The sequence below is a fragment of the Cervus canadensis genome, chromosome 12, assembly GCF_019320065.1.
Source record: "Cervus canadensis isolate Bull #8, Minnesota chromosome 12, ASM1932006v1, whole genome shotgun sequence".
Classification (NCBI taxonomy): Eukaryota; Metazoa; Chordata; class Mammalia; order Artiodactyla; family Cervidae; genus Cervus; species Cervus canadensis.
In genome coordinates, this window is record NC_057397.1 from 70,151,483 (window position 1) to 70,158,558 (window position 7,076).

General features: G+C 39.5%; 1 pseudogene; it reads left to right on the top strand.

Moving 5' to 3' along the window:
• Positions 1-5,330: 5,330 nt before the first annotated feature.
• LOC122451346 lies at positions 5,331-6,115 on the top strand (annotated as a pseudogene).
• Positions 6,116-7,076: the final 961 nt, after the last annotated feature.

Sequence of the window (7,076 nt, forward strand, 5' to 3'; positions counted from 1 at the left end):
CTGTTTCCCTGAGTTTGCTCAAATTCTTGTCCATTGAATCAGTGATGTCATTCAACCATCTCATCCTCTGTCATCCCCTTCTCCTCTTGCCCTCAATCTTTCCCAGCATCAGGGGCTTTTCCAATGAGTCAGCTCTTCACATCAGGTGGCCAAGGTATTGGAGCTTCTGCTTCAGCACCAGTCCTTCCAGTGAATATTGAGGGGTGGTTGCCTTTTGGATTGACAGGTTTGATCTCCTTACAGTCCAAGGGGTTGTCAAATATCTTCTCAGCACCACAATTTGAAGGCATCAGTTCTTCTGCACTCAGCCTTCTTTATGGTCCAACTCTCACATCTGTACGTGACCACTGGAAAAACCATACCTCTGACTATGCAGAACTTTGTCAGCAAAGTGATGTCTCTGGTTTTTCATATGCTGTTTAGGTTTGTCAAAGCTTTTCTTCCAAGGAGCAACTGTCTTTTAATTTCATGGCTGCAGTCACAGTACACATTGATTTTGGAGTCCAAGAACAGGAAATATGGCATGTTCCCCTGTGTCCCTGTCTATTTGCCATGAAGTGATAGGACTGGATGCCATGATCTTTGTTTTCTGAATATTGAGTTTTAAGTCAACATTTTTACTCTTCTCTTTCAGCTTCATCAAGAGGCTCCTTGTTTCATCTTCACTTTCTGCCATTAAAGTGGTATCATCTACATATCATGATGAAACTAGAAATCAATCAGAGGATGAAATGTGGGAAAAGATAAACAAGTGGAGAGAGTATAACATGCTACTCAAAATCAAGGGATTCATAAAGAAATCAGAGAAGATGTCAGAATATACCTTGAGAAAAATTTAAAAAAATTAAAACTTTCAGGAATCTGTGTGCTCCGTTGCTCAGTTTTGAGGCTGATTCTTTGCGATGCCTGTTGGCTTCTCTGTCCATGGAATTCTCCAGACAACAATACTGGAATGAGTTGCAATTTCCTTCTCCAAGATCAATGCATGGCAGCAAAAGCAGTTATAAGCTGTAAACTTGCAGTGGCCTACCTCAAGGAACAACAAAGAATGAAAGCAAAAAGCTAATCTACCTTCTAAAGAAATTATAAAAAGAGGAATAGACAAAGCTCAACATCAGCAGAAAAAAGGGAATAATGAAAATCAGGGTGGAAACCAATCAGAGATCAAAACAGAAAATATGAAAATCTTCAAGAGCTGTTTTTTTTAAGTTAAAGATAAATTGTTAACAGTTAAGCCAGACTTATTAAGAAAATGACCAAAATAAATAATGAAAAAGGAGAAATTATAACTGCTAAAACAGAGTTAAATAATCACAAGATAACACTGTAAACAGTTATATGCCAACATATTAAACAAACTAGAAGAAATGGATAAATTTCTATAAGCATTAAACTTGCTAAGGCTGAATCAAGAAAAAGAAATAATTGGAAAGACATCACTAGCAGTGAAATTTAATCGGTAATAAAAAAACTCACAGCAAATAAAAATCTGAGACAGTATAGATTAACGGGACAATTCAGGCAAACATATAATAAAGAGCTAATACTTATCCCTTTCAAAATATTCTGAAGAAGAAGAAACACCCCCAAATTTATTTTACATGGCCACCATTACACTGAGGCAAAAACAGAAGACATTACAAAAATAAAATTATAGGCCAATATATCTGATAATGCTTTCTAAGGCCTGCTTGACTTCACACTCCAGGATGTCTGGCTCTAGGTGACTGATCACACCATCATGGTTATCAGGGTTATTAAGTCCTTCCTTGTGCAGTTCTTCTGTTAGTCTTGCCACCTCTTCTTAATATCTTCTGCTCCTGTTAGGTCCATACTGTTTCTGTCTTTACTCCATCTTTGCATGAAATGTTCCCTTGGTATTTTTAATTTTCTTGATGAGATCTCTAGTCTTTCCCATTCTGTTGTTTTCCTCTATTTCTTTGCGTTGATCACTGAGGAAGGTTTTCTTATCTCTCCTTGATTTTTTTTGGAACTCTGCATTCAGATGCGTATATCTTTCCTTTCTTCCTTTGCCATTAGCTTCTCTTCTTTTCTCGGCTATTTGTAAGGCCTCCTCAGACAGCCATTTTGCCTTCTTGCATTTCTTTATTTTGAGGATGGTTTTGGTCACCTCCTCATGTACAGTGTTACGAACCTCTGACCATAGTTCTTCAGGCACTCTATCACATCTTATCCCTTAAATCTGTTTGTCTCTCCCACTGTATAATCATAAGGGATTTGATTTAAGTCCTATCTGAATTGTCTGGTGGTTTCCTCTACTTTCTTCAATTTAAGTCTGAATTTTGCAATAAGGACCAGTTAGTTCCTGGGCTTGTTTTTGCTAACTATACAGAGCTTCTCCACCTTTGACTTCAAAGAATATAGTCAATCTGATTTTGGTATGGACTATCTGGTGATGTCCATGTGTAGAGTTGTTTATTGTGTCATTGAAAGAGGATGTTTGCTATGACCAGTGTGTTCTCTTGGCAAAACTCTGTGAGTCTCTGTCCTGCTTCACTTTGTGCTCCAGTGCCAAGTTAGCCTTCAAGCCAGGCTTCATCAGTATGTGAACAGAGAGCTTTAGATGTACCAGCTGGATCTAGAAAAGGTAGAGGAACCAGAGATTAAATTGCCAACATCTGTTGGATCATAGAAAAAGCAAGGGAATTCCAGGAAAACATCTACTTCTGCTTCCTTGACTAAGCTAAAGCCTTTGACTGTGTGGGTCTCTGAAAGAGATGGGAATATCAGACCACCTTAGCTGCCTCCTGAGAAATCTGTATGCTGGTCAAGAGGCAACAGGTAGAACCGGACATGGAACAATGGACTGGTTCCAAATTGGGAAAGGAATATGACAAGGCTGTATATTGTCACCCTGCTTATTTAACTTATATGCAGAGTACATCATGAGAAATGCTGGGCTGGCTAAAGCTCAGGCTGGAATCAAGATTGCCAGAAGAAATATCTATAACCTTAGACATGCAGATGACACCAACCCAACAGTAGAAAGTGAAGAGCAACTAAAAAGCCTCTTGAAGGTGAAAGAGGAGAGTGAAAAAGCTGGCTTAAAACTCAACAGTTAAGAAACCAAGAGCACGGCAACCAGTCCCATCACTTCATGGCAAATAGATGGGGAAACAATGGAAACAGAGATCTATTTTCTTGGGTTCCAAAATCACTGCAGATGGTGACTGCAGCTATAAAATTAAAGGACACTTGCTCTTTGGAAGAAAAGCTTTGACAAACCTAGACAGCATAAAAGGCAGAGATATTGCTTTGCCAACAAAGGTCCGTCTAGTCAAAGTTATTGTTTTTCCAGTAGTCATGTATGAATATGAGAGTTGGACCATAAAGAAGGCTGAGCGCTGATCGATTGATGCTTTTTTTTTTTCATTTATTTTTATTAGTTGGAGGCTAATTACTTTACAATATTGTAGTGGGTTTTGTCATACATTGACATGAATCAGCCAAGGATTTACATGTATTCTGTATCCCGATTCGATTGATGCTTTTGAACTGTGGTGTGATGAAGACTCTTGAGAGTCCCTTGGACTGCAAGATCAAGCCAATCAATCCTAAAGGAAATCAACCCTGAATGTTCATTGGAAAGACTGATACTGAAGCTGAAGCTCCAATACTTTGGCCACCTGATGCGAAGAACTGACTCATTGGAAAAGACTCTGATGCTGGGAAAGACTGAGGGCAGGAGAAGAAGGGAGCCACAGATGATGCAACTCTTTGATGGCATCACCGACTCAATGGACATGAGTTTAGGCAAACTCTGGGAGATAATGTAGGACAGGGAAGCCTGGCGTGCTGCAGCCCATGGGATCACAAAGAGTTGGACATGACAGCAACTGAACAACAGTAGCAAATATCTGACAGAGCCAAAATTCCTCAACAAAATATTAGCAAACATAATTCAACAATATTTAAAAAGAATCATGCACCATGGTCAGGTTGGTTTCATTTCAGGAATGCAAGGATGCTGCAATATTGAGAAATCAATCATTGTGATACACTACATTTTTAAAAAAAAGATAAAAATCACAAGATCACTTCAATAGATACAAGAAAAGCACTTGAATAAATGATCATCTATTCATGTTAAAAACTCCATCAAAGTTGGTTTTAGAGGGAATATATCTCAACTCACAGCAACCGTATATTCATAACAAACCCACAGCTAATTGCATGTTCAGTGGTTTAAACTTGAAAACTTTTTCTCTAAAATCAGGAACAATACAATGATGCCTACTCTCTCTGTTTCTACTTAATATAGTATCAGAAATCCTAGCCACAACAATCAGACATAAATATAGAAATAAATGACATCCAAGTAGGAGGGGAAGTAGTAAAGCTCTCACTCTTCCCAGATGACTTGATACTCTATATAGGAAGCCATAAATCACCATGAAAAAGACTATTAAACTAATGAATGAATTCAGTAAATTTGCATGACACAAGATTAATATACAGAAATCTGTTGCTTTTCTATACACTGACAATGAACTATCAGAAATGGAAATTAAGAAAAAAATCCCTTTTAAATTGCATTAAAAACAAGGAAATACTTAACACTATAACACAGTGATGAAGGAAATTGAAGATGATACAAAGAAATGTAAATATCTCACATTCACAAATTGGCAAAAGTGATATTGTTGAGCTATTAATACTACTCAAACTAATGTACAGATTTAATGCAATCCTTATCAAAATATCCATCAAATTTTTCACATAGCTAGAATCCTACAGTTTATGTAGAACCACAAAACTCCCTTAATACTTAAAGCAATCTTGAGAAAAAAGAACAAAGCTGGAGATATTAATACTCCCTGACTTCAGACTATACAATACAGATACATTAATTAAAACAGTATGGTACTGGCTCAAAAATAGAAACAAGGATCAAGTGAACAGAAATAAACCCATGTAGTTATGGTCAATTTATTCACTACAAAAGAGGCAAGAATATAACAGGGAAAAGATCTCTTCAATAAGTGGTGCAAGAAAATGGGACAGATACAGGTAAATAATTATAACATTTTCTTACACCATACACAAATAACCTCAAAATGAGTTAAATACCTAAACAGTTTGGAAGCATTATGCGGAGAGAGGTGGACTTGGAACACAGGTGTGTACAGTGCACTGTGGTGGAAATTTTGTTTATAGTAATCCCATATTTTTGCTAAACTTGTGAAAAACAAAAACAAGAATCGAGTGCATGGGATGATGGATGAAGAAGAATATTGAAATTCCGTGGAAAGTTTCAAATTGCAGCATACTGAATTTTCACCCTAGTCCGGCACCTCTGTTGCTCACTTAAATGCAGATGAATGGAGACCCCGTTTGGGAAGACCCCTGGCCAGCGGTCCAGAGCTGATGCAGGCCATGCAGGTGGATCAGCAAGTATTGTGAAGAAATGGACATCCCGTAAAGAACAACCGAGCAGTGCGGGGCGGAGCCAACCTGTTTCCCAGCCCAGTGGGACAGTGGCAGCTGCAGGATTCAGCACAGGCGGACAGAGGGAACGGCCTCCTCACCCAGTGGAAAGGAACCACCCTGGACCGGGTGCCTGTAAGTCCTTCCGTGTATCTTATAAAGTGTGATGGATTTGACCGTGTTTAGGTACTAGAATTTAATAAAGATGAGTTTCTGAACTTGAAGTCCTCCCCGATAGGGAGGACAATGGTAACATTTCAAATCAGTGATGCTCACCTAGCCGACACGATCGGCAAAGCAGTGGGGCACACGTTTGTTCTAAAGATGAGTGCAGGGGAGTTGTCTTGGCACACACCCCTATAATGAACACATGGCTTTCCATCATCTAGAAAAAGACCCTGTCTTGTACATGTACCAGCTCTTAGACAATTATAAAGAAGGCAACCTTCACATTCTGTCTGATTCTAATGATTCACCTCCAGCAGAAAGGGAACTGGGAGAAGTTGCAGACAGCCTGGTAGGCAAACAAGTGGAAAAGGCCAAAGAAGATGGCTCTGAAAGGACTAGCATGGTCATTCATCAAGTAGAAGCCACACCGTCTGTCTAGCTCATCAAGTTTGATGATGACTTCCATATTTTTGCCTACGATCTGGTGAAAACATCCTGATGTCACAAACTTTGCCAAATTTGTGGAACTATTAAATGTATAATTTGTAGACATAAAGACTTGATTGCTTTCCAGTTTAATGGAGACTTAAATATCCCTAAGAACACAGATCTCTGCCAGCAGAACTGGTTTTGTTCTGAATAGTACAGATTTATGTGAACACAACGGATTTTGTGTAAGGAACTCCTTCCTCTTAAAAGAAGTCTGTCTGTTTGGAAGGGAGTCACAGGCAAGTCTGGTAAAAGCTGAGGTTTCCCTGCTGGCTCAGACAGTAAAGAATCCACCTGCAATGCAGGAGACATGGGTTTGATCCCTGAGTTGGCAAGATCCCCTGCAGAAGGGAATGGCTACTGACTCCAGTATTCTTGCTGGAGAATTCCACGGACACAGGAGCCTGGTGGGTCAGAGTCCACGCATTGCAAAAAGTTAGACACAACCGAGCAACTAGCACACTGGTGTAAGTTAAGCTAGTATCAGAGTCATTTAAAACTGGAATAAATTTTATCCACGTTCCCCTTCCTTCTTAACACTCTTATTCTGCTTCCGTAATGCAAGCATATTTTTGTACTTTTGTTATTGAAAGGTTGTGGCTATGAGCTACAGCGATGCCAGGAGCCAGGATTCTTGGCCTCCAGAGGAGAGGGTTTCGTTCTGGGGCCAGAGACCTGGCTTGACCACTTGGAGCTTTTGTGTAGCAAAGTTTTATTAAAGTATGAAAGAGATAGAGAAAGCTTCTGACACAGACATCGGAAGGGGGCAGCAGAGTACCCGCTTGCCAGTTTTTAGCAAGGCATCTTATTACTCGTTGATCATAGGTGAAGGAAACCCCTCAAGGCTGAGAGAGCTGCACCCCACAACATACATATCTGCACAGGGGGAGTCATCTCTGGACCAGAGGTGTCTGGGTAAGATGTATGGTGTAAGTCTTGAAGGAAAACAGACCTCCAAACAAGATACATAG